Consider the following 20,677-nt stretch of genomic DNA (forward strand, 5'->3'; position numbering starts at 1 on the left):
CAGTTATTGTTTGACGTTTGACAGTTGACGTTTTGCAATTGTTGTTTTATAATTGATATTTTATGATTCATGTTTTATAACAGATGTTTGACAGTTTCGTTTGACTGTTTTCAATAGTTAAGCAATGAGTGACAAGGATTAAATGTAATTGGAAAACCGAAACTTATTAAATCAATTTAATGATCCAGTGGAATTTCACTAATAATGTTTATCTAGAGATGTACCCAATTTATTTTCTTTTATTTTTATACAGTACTCTTGTAGGATTCTGACAATTGATATTTGACATATATGACAGTTGACGTTTTACAGTTGATATTTGACAATTGACATTTTATAATGTATGTATTGTAATATATATTTTACATCTGATTATTTAAAATTGATGTTTTACAATTGATATTCGACAGTTGATGTTTGAGAAGTGACGTTTGCCCGTTTTTCAAAGTTAAGCAATAAATTAAAAGGATTAAATTTAAATGGAAAACGGAAACTCATCAAATGGAGTAAAGTAAAATTAGCAAAACAAAAAACATTGAAACAATTTGAAATTTAGAAAGTATTAAAAGGAAGAATGATTTTACAAAAAAAAATGAAAATAAATGTAAAAAAAAATAACATTACAATGTAAATTTCAAGGTTATTTCACTCGATTCTTGAATATTCTCAAGCTTTTTGGTCATTAGATTGTGTTCATGACCCTTAACATTTCCTCAAAACAATTTGCTTACAAACTATTACATACAAGACTTTCCAATAAAGTACAAAAATCAAAGATCAAGATGAAATCGTAACAATTATGAATACTCGTATAAATTGTATTATAAAAAAAGGTCATTGCATTGTGATGGCGTTGGTCGCGAATCGCAATTAGATCGCGTTCACGTGCATTCCGTATGCAAATTAATGTCCATTTTTCTTCGGTGCGAATTAAAAAAAATGGACTTCTGCGGAACTGGGGAGAAAAATATTAATGTCGGATAAAGGGAGTGTAAAAAATGTGTATAAAGAAAACGTGGATTACGGTTGAAAGAAGTAATGATTTATGTAGGAAAGCCGGGAATAAATTAATCAAGAGCATGAGAAACAGAACGAAAATATGCTTAACATCAATTACTCCAACGTTATGTGAGCAACAAAGTAAAGAAATATTCGCGTGCTTCGCTAATTATACGATCAATTTTAGTTTATCTATAAGATTCGTTTATTTCTCAGTCATTAAACGACATTACGTAACAATTTTTTATATAAAAATTGACACTTTGAAATGAAATTAATTAATTACTATTGATATAAGATATTTTATATGAAAAGATGCGAAATTTTTAAATTTAATTAGTTAGATAAAGTATGAAAGCACTGAAATATTTCATTCCAATGTTCAAATATGACAAACAGTTCATGAAATTTCTAACAAAATCTTGTTTTATTATTTAAATAATGAGAAGAATCGCTAAATCTTGTTTATTAATTACTATTGCTAAGATTTTTATATAAAAAAAAATGCGAAATTTAAAAAAATTATTAATTAGATAAAGTATGAAAAACACTGAAATACTTCATTCCAATGCTTGACATTGACAGCTTATTACAGAAAAGTGGTAAATATCACAAATCTTCTACTAATCTCATTGGAAAGGCAGAAGTTTTGTCTTTAATCTGAATATTTGATGGTCTAATTGGCGTGAGTGGTCATTGAAAAATCCTAAAAAACGTGAAGGCTTGAAAACTATAAAAAATCACTCATTAATCGAGATTTCGTAATAATTGTTATATAAAAAGGTACATGATTGAAGTCACTTTCTTATAATTGTTAAAAACTGTATTTTTTTATAATTATTTAGTTAATCTGTAAAATAAAGAAAAATTATGAGATTTTTTTAAATATAAAAATAATCTTATGAAATTTTCAACTAAAATAACGGTTTTTCTTTAAATAATTAGATGAATCGCTAAATAGAATTTGTTAATTACTATTGCTAAGATTTGTATGTGAAAAGATGAAAAATTTGAAAACTTTAATTAGTTGGATAAAGTATTAAAATCCTGAAGTATTTTATTCCAAAGCTCAAATTTGACAGCTTATTACAGAAAAAAGGGAAATGTCACAAATCTTGTAGTAGTCTCATTGGAAAAGCCACAGTTTTGTCTTTAAATAGAATATTTGATGATGTAATTAGCATGAGTGGTTATTGAAAAATTTACAAAAACGTAAAGGCTTGAAAAAGGTTAAAAATTGCCTGAACTTAGTCATTAATGAATGTTACATAACTATTCTTATATCAAAAGATGACTAGTGGAAGATCCTTTATTAAGTAATCATAAAATATATAAGCAGTATAATCATTTCCGAATAATAAAAAAAAATTTACTGATATTAAAAAAAAAACTTAAAAATTTGTAAAATAATTGTAAAAATCGCTAAATCTCAATGCGTTCGTTAATTTTCAAGTAATTTCAGTTGAGAAATACAAAATACTAATTGATTTTGACTCTTATGTGATAAATCAATATTGTTTATTTGCCACGCCATCTATTGGTTCGTTCTAGAAGCTTTTCAATTATTTCCTTATTTATCGTCTATCTGTAACTAATGTATGTTTATATGTAATAAATGTGTGTCTTGAATGTAATTATTCTATTTGAAACTATATACATTGAGATTGAGTTAGCTTTAGTTCTGATCAAGTTATGAATTTGTGCAAATGATGTAACTGCATTCGTTCCATAAATGGTAATTCATGATCCCTCTTTTCACAGAGTGTGTGAAGAGATGAGAGAAGATCCGATGCTGAAAACAAAGTACTCTATATGTTAATGACGTCCGACCTTATCATCATGAATATTCCGCACTTGAACTTGTTTTCCAGCCGAGCCAAGTGCCTCCTGCTCCTCCTCCTCCTCTTCCGCATAATTGTTTCGGCCCGGCGCATTGTTGTTATGATTTTCCATGTTGAACATGATAAGCGTGCGATAATCCTGTTCGCATCCGGGCTTTGTGTCCCTCCCTAATTACCCCCCAACTTAACGATCATAATTATGATATACCTTAATAATATAACCGGTAGCTTACGTAATTTATGCATACCAAGAGCGGAGGTACAGAAGAAACTTTCAAAGGACCTTGAGATTTAATGCGGACGGGAATCGTAGTCCTTTCCCTAACTCTGCTCGTATGTAGGTAACAACAACAAGAGTTCACAATTCACATGCTTTCACGAGAAAACGCAACATCGTGCTTTCGATACTGAAGATAAATTGGCGTAATGTCCTGAAAGGATGGCTCCGTAATTGTATCGATATCACTTTGATCCAGTACATTCAATACGAGACATTTCCTAATACAATAAACGAACCGAAACCGCAAACGCAATTTAATACCATGACATCATGGAAATACATTTGAACTGTAATATCAGTATCGAATTTCTCGTAATTCCTAATAATTAAACAAAACTGGTTATTAATCAGAATTACATCAAACGTTACTTAAATTACATAATAATTATATTCAATGTGTTCATTCTATTGACGTTATACTATCAGAACTAGACTTTATATAATTTACCATAATACTAATCAATTAAAGAAACTGTCAATTCATTTGAACTACATCGAATTACGTTGTATCCTAGGTCACTTGACAATGACGTTTAAGTAACGTCATTTTGACAGAACTAGACTTTATCAAATTTCACATAATACCAATCAACTAAAAACAATTGTCAATTCATTTGAACTACATCAAATGACGTTGTTTTCTACGTCTTTTTGACAAAACTAAACTTTCTAGAATTTACCATAATACCAATCAATTAAATAAAACTGCAAATTAACGTGAACTAAATCGAATGACGTTGTTTCCATTTAAAAATGACGTTTAATGTCAACTATTATTTTGACAGAACTAGACTTCATAAATTAATTTGAAATACACCAAATGACGTTGTTTTCTAAGTCAATCACAATTACGTTTAATTAACATATTTTTGATAGAACTGAATATAATTATAATTTACTATAATACCAATCAATTAATGTCGAATGACGTTGTTTCCTAGGCCGTTTAACAATGACGTTTATTTGACATTATTTTGACAGAACTAGACTTTATAGAATTTACCATAATACCAATCAATTAAAGGAAACTGACAATTAATTTGAACTAAATCGAATTACGTTGTTTCCTAAGTCACTCAATTACGTTTAATTAGCATATTTTTGATAGAACTGAACTTTATTTAATTCCAATCAATAAAATAAAACTGCCAATTAATTTCGAATGACGTTGTTTCCTAGGCCGTTTAACAATGACGTTTAATTGACATTATTTTGACAGAACTAGACTTTATAGAATTTACAATAATACCAATCAATTAAAGGAAACTGTCAATTAATTTGAACTACATAGAATAACATTAATAATAATATCATGAATCCTTTTTTAATTGGCATAATTATATTAGAACTAAAATTTCCCATAATAATCAATTTATGGAAACTTCACAGAACTGAACTTTATAGAATTTATCATAATACCAATCAATTAAAGAAAACTGTAAATTAATTTGAACTACATCAAATTACTTTGTTTCTTAGGCAGTTTAACAATGACTAATTGACGTTTTTTGATAGAACTGGACTTAAGAGAATTGACCACAATACGAATCAATTAAAGGAAACTGTCAATTAATTTGAACTACATCGAATAACATTAACAATAATGTCATGAATCCTTTTTAATTGGCATAATTATAATAGAACTAAAATTTCCCATAATAATCAATTTATGGAAACTTGACAAAACTGGACTTTATAAAATTTATCATAATACCAATCAATTAAAGAAAACTGTAAAATGATTTTTTTCCTAAGATACCAATAATAAACGTCATTTTAACTGATAATACATTCTAATTACATGAAATGACATTAACAATGAGGTTACGAATCTTCCTTTAATCGACATAATTGTATTAGAACAAAAATTTATTAAAATAATAAATTTATCAAAACTGAGAACATATTTGAACTACATTAATTAACGTTGTTACATAACAAAAATGTTATGGAGAAATGTTATCCAAACTACATTTTGTCAAATTTCTCATAATAATAATAATCAATTCAACAAAACTGGTAATACATTTGAACTACTTGCTAAATCTAATTAAACCTAATTGAAAATATATTTGAACTATTTTTTGTTACCTAGGTTATATAACAATAACATTATTGAACTTCTTTCTCCTATCGATTACTGTCATTTTTTTGTCGTTTCTGATCTGATCTATAACTGAACTGGACTTTATATGCAATTCAGCGAATAAATAGACTTCGCCATACGTTGTAAATCAAAGAAATGGAATTCATTAAACCGGACGACGTGGAATTATCGCTCATGAATAACAATTATATCCATACATCGGTTAACAGATTTACGAGCGGACAGAACAAAGACTTTAAATGAAAGCACAAAAATAAACGCTGGACTGGGTAATAAAGTTTTCCTGAAAATTATTTGCACCGTGATTTATCCGGCCATACGTTATTAGTGCGCACGTTTGCTATATAGTGTATGATGTGTATACAGTGTATGTAGAGTCTACATTGTAGACCACATATGTAAAATGGCATGTAAAAATATTATCCGAACGGAACGTTAAATAGCGCATCGCCGGAGACGTGAAGGAGGAGCAGAAAGAAGGAACGTTCGAACCGTGTAATTTATGTAACGCTTTTCGCGTACGATTTATATGTTAGCTTTAGAAAACTTTGATATATCCTAGTAACAATGTACTTAATGCGAACTAAATTATTATGAATTATTGCATAAACACGTATAGAGCGGATTTAGTAACAACATCTATAACTTAATTGGAAAAACAAACAAATTAAATTAAAATAAACACCAGAAAATTTAGAGTTTCGTTTGAAGTCAATTGCTTATTCGTTATTACCCATCAAAACTTAAAAAAAGAACACAAGTAAACAATATGTATAGAGACAACTATAAATAGAGGCTATTCCCAACACGATACTTGAGTTACACGGAATCTCGAATAACACGGTCAATATGAGTCCAAGTGGACCACGTAGGGATCTATAGAGTTTATAAAGGGTCTATAGTATTCAAGTGGTTTCAAAGAGCGCAGTATGATAATTGGGTCATTTTGACCTATAGGAAGTACTTATATTTTATTTATTTATTAAACTACTAAAGACGGTCGATGAAGAAAAAAAGGTTGGGAAACAATATGTATAGAGACAATTATAGAGGCTATTCCCAGAAAAAACACGATACTTGAGTTACACGGAGTCTCGAATAACACGGTCAATATGAGTCCAAGTGCACCACTTAAGGATCTATAGAGTTTAGAAAGGGTCAATAGTATTCAAGTGGTTTAAACCGATAACAGCGCTCAGGACAAAAGCGCGCAGTAACAAAAGAGCGCAGTATAATAATTAGGTCATTTTGACCTGTAGGTAGTACTTATATTTCATTTACTTATTAAACTACTAAAGACGGTCGATGTAGAAGAAAGGTTGGGAAACAATATGTATAGAGACAATTATAAATAGAGGCTATTCCCAAAAAAAACACGATACTTGAGTTACACAGAGTCTCGAATAACACGGTCAATATGAGTCCAAGTGGACCACTTAGGGATCTATAGAGTTTAGAAAGGATCTATAGTATTCAAGTGGTTTAAACCGATAACAGCGCTCAGGACAAAAGCGCGCAATATAATAATTGGGTCATTTTGACCTATAGGTAGTACTTATATTTATTAAACTACTAAAGACGGTCGATGTAGAAAAAAAAAGGTTCGATTTACGCCGCTGTGAAATAACGCTTATTAATTGATGATTTTACACTTATATAGAACTTTACCACAATGAAAATATGGGTTCATTTTACGCCGATTCGATTTGCGACCGTTTTTGTAGGAACGGATCCTTGGCGTAAAACGACGTATACCTGTATATAATAAATAAATAGGTCAAACTTACAGTTCAATTCCATGCGTTCTTTGGAAGAAGTAAGTAAACTTTGCACTCTTCTTTCAATTTGTTCCTCCAATCCTGAAAAGAAACATATGTTAATAAATAAGCTTTAACAAATTATACTTTAACGTCACGTTAATAAATGTTAATCACTGTTGATTTTATTAGTAAATGTATAGTAGATTTTCGCAAAATTAATTAAACATTTCTACATCAAACAAAAGTGACAATGAACCGATGATAGAAGAGGATTATAATGGATCTTATCAGCTTAACTAATCACTGTGCAAATGCACAGAGACCCTATTTATTTGTATCTCTTTGTTTTTGTTTACACTACGAATCAAAACAATGCATTCCACACTTCAAAGCACAATATAAATCTATACAATTACTATTATTAACTAAATCCATCTAGACTTAATGAATGCTTAGGTGAAACTCCATAAATACGGTTGTAAAATGTATGGGGGGGAAGAGTTAAATTTAACCATTTACGAGTATGTACATCATCGCAGTCTTGATGAAATTGTGTTTAAACTGTACCTCGTAGCTTCGGTTTATGGCATTCACGTGTTGGCTATCAAAGACACAAGGATTATTGAAGAGTTCCTCCGCTCCTGGATAAAGTCACGAAGTGTGAGCGCACACTCATCATGAATATTTTAATCATAATCGGATTTCAGTCGAAGCTTTAAAACTTCTTTCTTTTGAGCCCAGACATAATAACATACATATATGTATTTACCAAATAAGAAAGTTTCGGGTTTTAATGTTGGGTAAATTATGGTTTTTGGCACATGAAAATTTTGGCAAACTGTACATTATTTCCCCATTCACTTTTATGTATTTATCCGATTGATTTATTAATCTTCTTCTCGAGATTGAATTGACTTTTCAACTGTAAATTTAAATCAATTTGGGTGTATAAATTTCAAAAAGCTAAATTAATATAAAATTAAGTAAAGTCTCATTTAAAAAAAAGCAATTACTTTTTGGAGTTTACATGAAACGAAGTGAATCAAAGCCTATTAAGGTGGAAAGGAACTTTGGTAGGAACACGAAAATAATGAGAATTTGCTGCAAGTGGAAGTCTTGGCTTTATTAACATTAAGGGAGGAAGAGGTGTAACGGCTTCCGGTCCCACGTCTTCAATTAATACAAACGTAATTCTCTTTTGGTATAATTCTTTATGACAGCCTTCACGTTTCGTGACGTGGAGGAAGGATTACGTACATCGTTTTAATCCGTTTCAGATTCTCTGATTTTGACAGGGTCTCATGAATTTTTATTAGCAAATATGCAAATCGGATCAATGCTACTAATCCCACGCATCGGCCTTCGGATAATCCCGAATAAAAAAAACAGAAGTAACAACAAAAACAGTTCAAGCGTGGAATGATCAGAATTGTTTGGAAATCAATCATGAACATTAACTTTTACAGAGTTTTCCGTCTGTTATTATAACACTGAAAACTTTGTGTGTGTGTGTGATTTTCTCATTATTTTTAGATTTATGTGCGTCACGTCAGTTGGAGGCGTTTTTGGCAAGGGATCCGCGATTTTCCGTGTTTTGCGGGAAATAAATCATGCGAAGGCCGTTTTGGCCAACACCTCGATGTCATTTCCAGAGATTCTAGATGTCTATCATTAAGTTAGCTTTAGACTTTTTTCCTCATCCTGAGCAACGTATATAAATAAGTACATTGTTCACGATTTCACAAAATGATTCAACAGTCGCGTTTTGTATTTCATGAAATTCATGAAAACACACTGAAAAATAGCACAATATTTCTTTTTTTTTCAAGAAAACAGCACATTTTTATACTGTAAGTAGGATTTAGTTATGGAAGATCATATTTTTTTGAAGTAATATCAAATTTACATAAAAGTATCTTAATCTAAATTTAATACCTAAAACTTTAAGATGAGTTAATTCAAGACAGAATATAAGAAATATCATTTGTATTTCATGAAAACACCTGAAAAAAATGTGCTATTTTTTCAGGTGTTTTCATTTTCTCATATTTCACAAGAAAACAACATATTTGTCCATACTCTAAGTAGCATTTAGTTATAGAAGATCAAATTGTTGACGTAATATCAAATTTACATGAAAGTGTCATAATAAAAAATTTAATATCTGAAACTTTAAGACCAAAACTTTAATTCAAGGCAGAAATCAATTGCATTGATAGATCATATTTTTGAAGAAATTTTGAATCAAATTTACATCAAAGTATCATAATCTAAATTTAAAATATGAATAAAAAAAAACAATTTAACAAATTAATTAAATTGTAATTAGTTAAAAAATAATCTAAATATTAAAAAATAAAGATTAAATGATGTTAAGACAAAATTAAAGAAATATCAAGTTACTTACAATATTAGTTCTTTAATTGTAGAAAACATCTAACTAATTGACTTTAATTAAAAACGTCTAGTTTTAATTCAAAATTGTAGCGTTGTGTAGTAGTAATACTATAATATTTATGTTGAACATGTTTTTGAAATTATTCTTCTCTTATCGTTTTTCTATGCTCCGAAAACAATAATATTTGTTTAGAGATTCCGAAGTTAGTATGTTCTTTGTTGTTGTCCTTGTTTGTTGATGTTCGGATAAACGTTCGGTTCCGTCACGTGGATTTGCCAAGCTAAACACTTTACGATGTTTGCGCTTCGCTCCGTTTGATCTTAATCCGAAATAGTAGTCACCGTAAGCACCAGAGCATTCATAGAATGAACATAGGAATAAATGCAATTTGACGTTTCATTTGTAACAATTTTGGAATTAGAATTATGACATTCAAATGTCAATTATTTCAACGTGTCAAAATTTGACATTTCAATTATAACAATTTTTAATTATAATTATCATATGGAAACGTCACATGTTCATCAAATTTTGATATTTAAATTGTAACAAATTTTTAATTATATTTATTATATCACATATTTCTTAAGATGAATTTGTGAAAATTTGATATTTCTATATCAATTATTGAAGTAGAATTAGCAACACAAATGTCCATTTTTGAATTATAATTATCATATCAAAACGTCACAATTCTTTAAGATAAACTTGTCAAAATTTGACAATTCTATATCAATTATTGAATTAGAATTAGCAACATAAATGTCCATTTTTGAATTATAATTATCATATCAAAACGTCACATAAATCTTAAGATGGACATGACATAATTTGACATATCAATTATGTCCATTTTTAATTATAATTATCAAATTAAAACGTTACATAATTCATAGGTTGTCAAAATTTGACATTTCCACTATAATATTTTTTTTTTAATTATATTTATCATATCAAAATGTCACACATTCATTGAATGAACTTGTCAAAATTGGACATTTCAAGTATAACAATTTTTAATTATAATTATCAATTGTGTCCATTTTGTTTAATTATAATTATCAAATTAAAACGTTACATAATTCATAGGATGTCAAAATTTGACATTTCCATTATAATATTTTTTTAATTATTTTTATCATATCAAAACGTCACATATTAATTAAATGAACTTGTCAAAATTTTACATTTCTATATCAATTATTGAATTATTAGCAACATAAATGTCCATTTTTTAATTATAATTATCATATCAAAACGTCACATATATCTTAAGATGGACATGTCATAATTTGACATATCAATTATGTCCATTTTTTAATTATAATTATCAAATCAAAACTTTACATAATTCACAGGATGTCAAAATTTGACATTTCCATTATATTTTTTTTAATTATATTTATCATATCAAAACGTCACATATTAATTAAATGAACTTGTCAAAATTTTACATTTCAATTATAATAATTTTTAATTGTAATTACCATAAGGAAACGACACATGTCCCATAGGATGAACATGTCAAAGTTTGATATTTCAATTGTAACAAATTTTGAATTATATTTCTCAAATCACATATTTCTTATGATGAACTTGTCAACATTTGACATTTCTATATCAATTATTGAATTAGAATTAGCAAAATAAATGTCCATTTTTGAATTATAATTATCATATCAAAACGTCACATATATCATAAGATGAAAATGACATAATTTGACATATCAATTATGTCCATTTTTTAATTATAATTATCAAATCAAAACGTTACATAATTCATAGGATGTCAAAATTTGACATTTCCATTATAATATTTTTTTAATTATATTTATCATATCAAAACGTCACATATTCATTGAATGAACTTGTGAAAATTTGACATTTCAATTATAACAATTTTTAAATTAAAATAATCAATACAAATGTCGATGATTCAAATAAAAATTAACATTATTTACCAATTTCTTCAGATTACTCCCACACAATTTTCTTAAAAAAAAACGTATCGATCATCTCTTACAAATATTGAAAGTTAAAAGAGAGCGAGGCTATGAACTAAACGATCGGATTGATTTAATGTTTGGATCTTTAATGTGGGAGAACAACGGACGCATTCATATGTATATATATATCATTTAGTACTTAGCAAACGTTGAGCCTAAAGAGTGCAAATCTTGGATAGTGTCGGTAGGTGCGACCGAATCCCATAAATCTTGTCCGTCGTGCGTGTTCAGTTACAAGGACAACCTCTCCTTATTTATTGCACGGCCACATTTCAAATTACATTTACATGCACAAATCAACGCAATTAAACAATTTCGCAGCGTCTATCACACATCAGATTCAATCTTCAATCTACGAAAGCAAAAAAATAAAACATTAAGATTCAAATCTTAAGAAATTCCTTATTTATTTATATTATTGACCAATAAATGTTTCTTTTTACCGTAAGATACAAATTTATTTGTATTTATAATAAATTTTTTGAACTACTTTTTGACAGTTTGAAAAAATAGTTCAATTAAATTATCATTTTTTATTATTCAATCAAGATTACAATTAGTTTTTTTTGGAAATCAATCATTTTTGAGTAAAACTTGAAACAACTTTTCACAATTTTGAAAAACATGACTCAATTAAATCTGTCATATTTGTTAATTAATTAATTATCAATTTGCTTTATGTGCATACAAATCTGTTTATTGTTTCCATAGTAATTAACAATTTTTGTACTCAATTATCAATACAAATTTCATAGAATGAACATGTCAAAATTTGACATTTCAATTATAACAGGTTTCGAATCAGAATTATCAATAGAAATGTTGCATCATAGAATGAACATCACAAAATATGATATTTTAATTAAAACAATTATTTAGTTAATATTTTCGACACAAATGTCATATCAAAACGTCACAAAATTCATAGAATTAATTTGTCAAAATCTGACATTTTAATTACAAGAATTTTTTAATATTTCATAGAATGAACATGTCAAAATTTGACAGTTATAGCAGGTTTTGAAATAGAATTATCAATGGAAATGTTGCATCATAAAATGAACATCACAAAATATGACATTTTAATTAAAACAATTATTTAGTTAATATTGTCGACACAAATGTCATATAAAAACATTACAAAATTCATAGAATTAACTTGTCAAAATCTGACATTTTACTTACAACAATTTTTTAATATTTCATAGAATGAGCATGTCAAAATTTGACAGTTATAGCAGGTTTTGAAATAGAATTATCAATAGAAATGTTGCATCATAAAATGAACATTACAAAATGTGACATGTCATATCAAAACGTCACAAAATTCATAGAATGAACTTGTCAAAATCTGACATTTTACTTACAGCAATTTTTTAACATTTTATAGAATGAACATCACAAAATGTGACATTTTAATTAAAACTATTATTTAGTTAATATTATCAACACAAATGTCATAATATAAACATGTCATATCTAAACGTCACTTGTCAAAATTTGACATTTCATTTATAACAATTTTTGATTATGACATCAAAACGTCACTTATTTCATAAGATGAATATGTCAAAATTTGACATATCAATTTTTTAATTAGAATTATCAATATAAATGTCCCATATTTCATAGGATGAATTTTGACTATTATATAACAAAATCAAGTCGCCTGATTATAAACTGTAAAAAATGCGTAATTACACCTGTGTCTCGTAAAGCAACAAAAAATAAGCGCTTTTGTAAACATAGATTCCGGTGATGGTAAAAATAAGTAAACTTGAACTAAAAAAAAATATACGAGCAGTCGAGTTATCTTCCTGGTGCATCCAAAAATAGATCGTTAATCTAGAAACAATCTAAATTCGTTTCGCGTTAGGTGAGAGCATAGCTAATCTGATCCATCCTAGTGGGATCAACGAGGTGTATACGCCCAATCCATCTTTCACCATGGTGTTAACAAGTATTAATTAGAGATCTCTCTGGAGATGACGAAGAATCTATTTTTTTTCTTACACTTCATCTCCACAGAATCCGTTTACGTCGGCCTCCCTGTGCAAGTAATTAAAATTAGAATTTCCCGTTTGTTTTCTTAACAACTCCTTCCTCGGATGAACAAAACACGATCGTGCACGTTCACGGTTTGATAATACCTAAAAATAACCTCAAAAAGAATATGTACATTTAAAATAAAAAGGGCGATGAAATTACGACCGTAAATCTCTATACTTTATATATACAACAGAGATACCAGATCTGCTCATTATCAAAACTTATGTTTCCTGTTCTATAATTAATTTTGTATTTTTGCCCCTCAATGAACAATACGTTTGTAACTATTGATGTTATGCTGTATTTATCAGTGAAAAAGAAACGTATTGGAATAGAAACAATAATGTTGTAAATCAAGTGTAGACTAAACACGAGTCGAAATCTAAATCCAATTGCGCCAAACAATTAAACCGCGAACGAAAATAAATGGTATTTAATGGAATCGCAAGTGAAATATTCATCAGCAATTGCAGGAAAATAAATAGACTTTGATTACGAGCTGAGTGCGCGCCGCAATTAAGCGCCAATTGAAAGCGCCTACATGTACCATATGTTTGGCTATAAATAGTTTCATAATTGGAGCGGCATCTTTTTTTTTAAATAGTTTTGAGAGTTCTTCTCAACTTCTCGACATTTGTCAATCTCATTGCGTTTGTCAAAATTTATCAAATATGAAGGGTTTTAATTGTTACATAATCAAATTACATTTGAAAATATGCCAAAACTGCGGCTAATAGTCCGCTGTATGTAGATATACAAAAAGATACGAGTAATTTGTTTTTGTTTGATTTTAGTTTCAAATAGTTAAATTGTTGTTTTGAAATTACCGCATTTCGTAAAAATGACATATGTCAAAATTCAAGTAGTTAAATTAATTGAAAATAAAATGTTCTCTTGAAAATAACGAATTTCATAAAATTGACATATGTCAAAATTATATCAAGAGGGAAGGTTTTTAGTTACGATATGAACAAATTTAAGTAGTTAAATTAGTTGAAAATAAAATGTTGTTTTGAAAATACCGCTTATCGTAAATTTGACATGTGTCAAAGTTTGATCAAGTGGAAACTGTTTTAGTTACGATATAAACAAATGCAAGTAGTTAAATTGATTGAAAATAAATTTTTGTTTTGAAATTACCGCATTTCGTAAAATTGACATATGTCAAAATTATATCAAGAGGGAAGGTTTTGTTACGATATGAACAAATTAAACAAAATATTGTTTTGAAAATACCGCTTTTCGTAAATTTGATATATGTCAAAGTTAAATCAAGTGGAAACTGTTTTAGTTACCATATAAATAAATGCAAGTAGTTAAATTGACTGAAAATAATTTTTTGTTTTGAAATTACCGCATTTCGTAAAATTGACATATGTCAAAATTATATCAAGTGGGAAGGTTTTTAGTTACGAATGAACAAATTCAAGTAGTTAAATTAATTGAAAATAAAATCTTGTTTTGAAAATACCGCTTTTCGTAAATTTGACATGTGTCAAAGTGGAAACTGTTTTAGTTACGATATAAACAAATACAAGTAGTTAAATTTGCTAAAAATAAATTGTTGTTTTGAAATTACCGCATTTCGTAAAATTGACATATGTCAAAATTATATCAAGGTTTTTAGTTACAATATGTGCAAGTAGTTAAATTTATTGAAAAAAAATGTTGTTTTGAAAATACTGCTTTTCGTAAATTTGACATGTGTCAAAGTTTTTAGTTACGATATAAACAAATTCATCTAGTTAAATTGACTGAAAATTAATTGTTGTTTTGAAAATACCATATTTCAAAAATTTGACATGTGTCAAAATTATATCAAGGGAAATTATATTAGTTACGAAATTCAAGTAATTAAATTGTTTTGAAAATACCGCTTTTCGTAAATTTGACATGTGTCAAAATTTGATCGAGTGGAAATGTTTTTAAAAGAAGAGAAATAAAAAATGAAAATAACTCATATTTCAAAAAATTGTGATTTCCCTAAATTTGACATATATCAAAATTATGTCAAGTAGAAAGGTTTTTAGGTATGACATAATGTAAATTACAATAAAAAAAGTCACATTTAAGATTTGTGGTCAAAAAACAAAACAAATAGTGAATCACAGAAATGAATCACCAAGTTTAAAAATTCTCTAGGTTTTTAGTCGGATTACTTTAAATAAAACAAGTCGTATTAAAATTACCGCTTTTCATAAATTTGACATGTGTCAAAATTATGTCAAGGACAGAAATGTTTGTAATGTTTTTTTTAATAGCCCTTTTGGCATAGTTGACATATGTCAAAATTACTTCAAATAGATAAGTTCTTAGATATGAAAAAATCCAAGTACTACAGAGATATTGGTTTTAAAAGTTGTGATATTAAATGTAAAAAATTTATCTAAAATAGAAGTGATGTAATATTAACATAATTATTTAGTTTTGAAACTAAATTTGACATAATTGTAACTTTTGTTTTGAAGAAAATTATGTAAAAATAAAAATGAAAATTACATAAATATCACAGAAATGAATCATCAAGTTTAATAATGACATGTGTCAAATTTATATCTTTAGTAGAAACTTTATAATCTAGAAAAAAAAAATGAAATATTAGTAGTTTTCTTTTTAGTTTGAAATCACTGAAAATAAACCAAATTGTTGTTTTGACAAATGTCGCCAGAAGTGACTCAATTATATTTCATTTCCATTTTAAAAATGTGTAAAAAAGCTGTGACATAATTAAAACAACGTATATGAATACGTTTTTTTAGTCTTGAAAATTAGTTTGAAATCACTGAAAATAAACCAAATTGTTGTTGTTTGAAAATAGGACTTTTCGTAAATTAGCTTCTATTCCCGTCTTACGTGTGTTTAATCTGGAGCAGTTTCACGGTCGCAGATTGATGGAGGAAAGAGAAGCTGTTTAGTGCAAAAAGCACAAACACGCGGAGGAGGAAGAACAAGAAAAAAGAATACCGTGGAATTGGCAAGTGAGGAATAAACAGAGCGGCGATTCCGACTAATCGTTCCTCATAATTTCCTTAATTCCGATGCCTTTTATCAAATATTTACGGAGATCATGACGTAAACAGTCGTTTCGAGAATAGATCGTAGTGTTTGCCGAGCTGCGATGCACAAAACAAAAGCGAAAAAACAAAAGAAGGAAAGGTGCTCCTCCGAGTGTAAATAATGTAAAGGAAGGCTTAATGTGTTTGCATCAGATGCGAAAACAAATCACATGAAAACACCAAGGTTCTGTTTTTATTTTTTGGGTAAAAGACATGCTGATATGCACTTTCAAGAGATTTATTATGACTACCAAGAGAAAACAAATAAAGTTACAATCTCAATGTTTTCAAGTTTTAATTAAAGTCTGGTAGAAAATGTATTTATAAATTGAAATAATGTTTGCTGTGTTTTCATTCAATTTAGTTATATTTAGTAATTATTAAAATATGCATACTTAAGACAAAATTATGACCTTTCCAATGAATCTACTAATAAATTTGTAGTTATTATTGTTGTCCTGTAATTAATTGTGAAAGATGATCAAAGTCAACTTCGAAAATTAAGTTTCTTCACTTTTTGACTAATTACTAAATACTGATTAGATTATCGATAAATGCATTTTAAAGACAATAAGCAACTATCCTATTTCTGATGTTAATCGATCTCCTCCTTTTCAAAGAGCCTACTAGCAAATTTGTGATGTTAGTCATTCCCCTCCAATAGACCGAACAAATTTCTGCAAGGAAAATCTACTTCGGCTATGAAGATTATTCACGTTTTAGTTAATTATTGTATAATTAGGTATGAGATCTAGATGATCGATAATGCAAATTGAACAAAATACTAAGGCCCTTTCAATGAACATACAATCAAATTTATGATATTAATCGTTCTCCTATAATTATACAATAAAATTCTGCTTTGATTATAAAGATTCATCACGTTGTAATTAATTACTAAATAACTATGAATACCAATTAGATGATAGATATAGCAAATTGAATACAAAACTAAAGCCTTTTCAATAACCCTACTATGATTTTGAAAATTCATCACGTTTTAGATAATTATTGTATAATTAGGTATGGGAACTAGATGATCGATAAAGCAAATTTAACATAAAACTAACACCTTTTCAATGAGGCCATTATCTAATTTGTGATGTTAGTCATTCTCCTATAATTATGCAATAAAATTCTACTTTGATCATGAAGATTTTTCACGTTTAGTTAATTACTAAATAACTACGAATACCAATTAGATGATGGATAATGCAAATTAAGCACAAAACTAAGGCTTTTTCAATAAACCTACTATCAGATTTGTGATGTTAGTCGTTCTCCTCTAATAGACTGTAGAAATTTGCGCAAGAAAAATCTATTTCGATTATGAAGATTCTTCATATTTTAATTAATTACCTGATAATTGCGAATGCCAATTAGATGATAGATAATGCAAGTTGAACACAAAACTAAGGCCTTTTCAATAAACCTACTAGCAGATTTGTGATGTTAGTCGTTCTCCGCTAATAGACCGAACAAAATTGTGCAAGAAAATTCTACTTCGATTATGAAGATTCTTCATATTTTAATTAATTACTGGATAACTACGTATACTAACTAGATGATCGAAAATGCGAATTGAACAAAAAACTAACGTCTTTCCAATGAGCCTACATTCACATTGGTCATGTTAGTCGTTCTCCTCTAATAAACCGTACAAATGTGTGTAATAAAAATCTACTTCGATTATTTCGATTCTTCAGGTTTTAATTAATTCTTGGATAACAACTTTTGCCAACTAGATGATCGATAATGCTAATTGAAGATAAAACTATAGTGTTTTATACCGTTTTCCTGTAATAATCTCTCCAAATTGAAAATGCATTCATATCAATTTTAATTTAATTACTCAGTAAATACAGTAATTAGAATTACAGACATTTATAAACTATCTATAAGTTATTACTAATTAACAATTATTAACTAAAATTGATTTTTTTTCTAATAAGATTTTATTTGTTACATAAAAGTGTTATTAATTACATAATTTATTTAATTCCTCTATTAACTTCTGTAACATGATGTTAATCATTAGTTTGGCTATGATTTATAGTCTTCGAAAGTTCAAATATGTTCGTTTCTAAAGGTAATAGGTTTTATCGATCGAAAATGGAATACATATCAGAAGTGAGCGTGCATTTGGGTTTGGAATATATCCAAATAAAATATTTGAAATTCAAGGATTTTACCCCAAAAAAAAAAAGGAAACCTGAAATCTTTCAACTGACAAACTGAATAATAAATCAGCGAAGCTCGGATGGATTAAGTGCCAGCATAAATATGCAATCAATTTCGAGGAAATAAAAAAAACTTAAATTTCGAATAATTCATGAATAAATGATGATTTTAGATGAAGTTAATTAATTGGTCAATAGAACTAAATGATAATTGGTGTTATTTACGTCGATTCTAAAAAGTAGAAGAATTAATCGTAATCCGTGCTTCTGATCGAATCCAATTAATTGCTAAATCTATTCCCAATCTCCCGTTCCGAACTGGATGTACTCAAAGCCAGATTTTATGTGTTCATTGGAGAGGCCATCAACTTAATCCATTAATTGCGTCCAAAATAATAAAAAATTGAGATTGCTGCATCAGGACGAAAATTAAACTTGATTTATATTACCGGTTTAAATTGAATTAAGTGCGCTTAAATAACGGACTTATCTCCCCTTCACCTCTCCTCTTGGGAGACGATAATTCAATTTGCGTTACGCATTTGTTTCATTCTTATTTTGCAGAGAGAAAGGTCTCTTGATCACGTTAAAAAAAAAACATTATAAACGAACAACAGCTTTTACATAATTGATGGAAGCAGTTAAAACGAAATATTATACTTACTTTATACAAGTGAAACCCACGAAAATAAAACTGCACTGCACTTTTCAATTCCTCGTTTCAATCAATTCCTCTTGATAATCTGAAATTCAACAAAAAAACAACAATTAAAGATTATTTATAAATAAGTTTGTTAATTATTAATATTAGAAATAATTAGACTAGAAGTTTTCAAGTTTATTGAAATTCTATCTGTAAATTGATTTGTAATATTTTCAGATAAAATGGTTAAAAATACGTTTGGATTGTGTAAATCATATTTAATGGTACATCTAAGTATAGATCAAAGATATAAACAATTTATAATAGATTTTTTTTAAACTGTGGTTAAATGTGGCTTTCCTAGTGGTTACGTATGATACATCATGATGCGAATATATTCGTCATATGCGCAATATAATAGACCGTGACGAATATATACGACATAACCACTTAAGGAGTTAGTGCTTTTAGGAAAATCACTATTCGCAAACATTATGTGCGTCAAAAAATGCAGTTATGTAATCATAATCAATTTACAATGTAGATGTCATTTGTAAAAGTTGAAGTAAAAACAAAAAATGTTCATAGAAAATTGAAAATTTTACAATGATGATTTATCAAGTACACATTTTACTTATGATGTAATTAATGTGAAAAAACGGAAATGGTCTAATATTAACAGAAGTTTTAAAAATGGGACTTTTCAAAAAAAATTGGCATGTGTCATGATTTTAGTTCTAACAAAATCAAAATTACAATATAGATGTCGCATGAAAAAGTAGAAGTGGAAACATAATGTAAATATTCATAGAAAATTGAAAATTTTACATTGATGATTTGTTAAGCACACATTTTACTTATGATGTAATTAATGTGAAAACACGAAAATAATGTAATATTAACACAACTTTTAAAAGAAATTTGTTTAAATTCACTGAAAATGATACAAGTTATGTTCTAAAAGTGGAACTTTTCAAAAAAAATTGACATATGTCATGATTTTAGTTCTAACATAATAAAATTACAACATAGATGTCGCTTGAAAAAGATGAAGTGAAAAAAATAATGTAATATTGTTGAAAAATTGAAAATTTTATATTGATGAAATGTCAAGTGATATAATTAATGATATAATTAATATGAAAAACGTCTAATATTAACACAAGTTTTGAAAGGAATAGGGTTAAATTCACGGAAAATGATACAGGTTATGTTTTGAAAATGGGTCTTTAAAAAAAATTGACATGTGTCATGTTTTTAGTTCTCACAAAATCAAAATTACAGCAGATATCGCCTGCAAAAGTTGTTGTAAAATGAATGAAAATAAAGGTTTTTCTAATGGTAAGCATCTTCCTTTG

The 20,677-nt window shown here is 28.0% G+C and overlaps 1 protein-coding gene across 1 annotated transcript in view; it reads right to left on the reverse strand.

Annotated features, from left to right (window-relative positions):
* LOC108564907 (Ca(2+)/calmodulin-responsive adenylate cyclase-like) overlaps nt 1-20,677 on the reverse strand; it is a gene marked incomplete at its 3' end in the record, with an annotated part of 105,877 nt that overhangs the window by 59,373 nt on the left and 25,827 nt on the right. Inside the window, exons 2-3 of the mRNA XM_017924105.1 lie at nt 19,341-19,419; nt 7,015-7,086 (exon numbers count right to left, since the gene is read on the reverse strand). The remainder of the gene's footprint in view (nt 1-7,014; nt 7,087-19,340; nt 19,420-20,677) is intronic.

Source organism: Nicrophorus vespilloides, unplaced genomic scaffold (assembly GCF_001412225.1).
Source record: "Nicrophorus vespilloides isolate i.1.1-1 unplaced genomic scaffold, Nicve_v1.0, whole genome shotgun sequence".
Taxonomy (NCBI): Eukaryota; Metazoa; Arthropoda; class Insecta; order Coleoptera; family Silphidae; genus Nicrophorus; species Nicrophorus vespilloides.